Source organism: Chrysochloris asiatica, unplaced genomic scaffold (genome assembly GCF_000296735.1).
Source record: "Chrysochloris asiatica unplaced genomic scaffold, ChrAsi1.0 scaffold00571, whole genome shotgun sequence".
Classification (NCBI taxonomy): domain Eukaryota; kingdom Metazoa; phylum Chordata; class Mammalia; order Afrosoricida; family Chrysochloridae; genus Chrysochloris; species Chrysochloris asiatica.
Window position 1 is genome coordinate 12,660 of NW_006409089.1, and position 2,141 is coordinate 14,800.

The window sequence follows — 2,141 nt, forward strand, 5'->3', positions numbered from 1 at the left end:
TTTCTGAGGAGCAGCTGGTGAGCTTGAACTGATGACCTTGCAGTTCAAATGGCTTTGATTCCTTTAGGTGATAGTAAAATCAGGAAGGGAAAACGTTTAATACAATGGAGTACTTTCTAGAGTTTGTTGTTGTTGTCGTGTGCCATCAAGTCCCTCTGCTGCCCTCACAGTGGTTGCTACGTTTGAGTTCATTCTTGCAGCCACTGGGTCCCTGAAAAAGAGTCGTCTTCCTTCTCACTGACCCTGTACCAAGCATGATGTCCTTCTCCAGGGACTGGTCCTGACTGAGAACATGCCCAGCATATTTCAGATCCAGTTTTGCCATCCTAGATTCAAAGGAATATTCTGACTGTACTTCTTCCAAGACAGATTTGTCAGCTCTTCTGGCAGTCTGTGGCATCTTCAGTAGTCTCCACCAACACCGTAATTCACATGCATTGATTCTTCTTGTTGTTATGTGCTGTAGAGTCGGTTCCGACTCACAGAGACCCTTCATATGGTTTCTGAGGAGTGGCTGGTGAATTTGAACTGCAGACCTTGTGGTTCAAACTGACCTTGTGGTCCTGTGCATGCCTGTATTCATTGTCCTGCTTTCACATGCATGTGAGTCTTGGGTTAAATACACCTCTGTCTTCAAAGTAACCTCTTTGCTTTTAACAAGATCTTTGGCAATATATTTGCCCAATGGAGTGTGTTGTTTTGGTTCTTGAGTCCAGGTTCCCTAAAGTGTTGGTATTGTGTGCCGTGGAGTCGGTTCCGACTCACTGCAACCCTGTACGGGGTTTCCAAGGCTGTAAATCTTTACAGGAGCAGAAAGCCTCATCTTTCTCCCACGGGACAACTGGTAGTTTCAAACTGCTGACCCTGAGGTTCACAGCCCGATTCGTAATCACTACGCTACCAGAACTCTTTGAGTGTTGACCCATGTAAATTGAAATCCTTGACAGCCTTCGTCTTTTCTCCCTGTGTCATGATATTATACAAAGGTCCAATAGTGAGGACTTTTATTTTTTATATGTTGAGGTATAATCGAGACTGAAGGCTGGAGTCTTTGAGCTTAATCAAGTGCCCCAAGCAAACACCTCTTTGCTTTTATCAAGCAAGGTGGTGTCCTCTGCATATCACAGATTGTCAACGAGCCTTCCTCCAACCCTGATGTCCTTTGTAATATGGCTTCTCAGGTTACCTGCCCATCATACAGACTGAATACGTTTGGGGCAGGCTACAACCCTGACCCAGGCTTCCTGATTTTAAACCAGGCAGTGTCTTGCTCTGTTCAGATAACTGCCTCTTGATCTCTGTGCAGATTATGCGTGAGCAATGCTACGTGTTCTGGAATTCTGTTCTTTGTACTGTTACCAAAGTAGAAGTATAACTGTAGCTAATTATTGTTTTGTGGTTTGTTTTATTAAACAGTCACACTGAGGAGAAGACTCAGTGGGAACATCCAAAAACTGGAAAAAAAAAACGAATTGCAGGTTTGTATGTTCCTTTCATCACAGCACACAGCAGCTTGTTCTTAAAGCATTAACTAGGCAGGAAGCGATTCTCTGTGCCATTGTGGGACAGCTCTCTGTGGAGACCATAAAGGAATGGACTACTCTTTGGAGGGGCTTATAGGATTCGGCAGAAGGTGGTGATGAGATGTTGAGCTGGAATGAGTAGGATTTCTTACTGGATTTTGAAAAAGTATTAAAATGATCAGGGTCCTCGATTCCTGCCTGGTATATTAGATTTTCAGATAGTCCGTCTCTAAAAGTGTTCTTGGTTCCTATCATGGAATTAAAGATGTCAGTATTTTATGGGGTTCCATAAAGATCTCATGCCCTCTGGTGGCTTTTATTTGCAAGTGGGAAATGCATGGAACACAAAGCATGCAAGTCCCTGATCTTAGGGACCCCAGGGTCTACTGGAGAGACAGGAATCTGTTGACTAACGTTGCCACTCTTAGAGATGTCACGAGTCAGCATAGGATGAGGTGCTGTGTGTCTGCGTTCCTGATAGCCCCCTTCTATGAGCTCCTCCAGGGTCAGTTCCCACAACTGGGGCATCCAGAAGGGTTCCCAGGAGAAGCAGGAGCTGGGTGCATGCTTTGAAGACCAAGTAAGCAGCCTAGATGTGTGGTCCAGTTGGGGGCACCC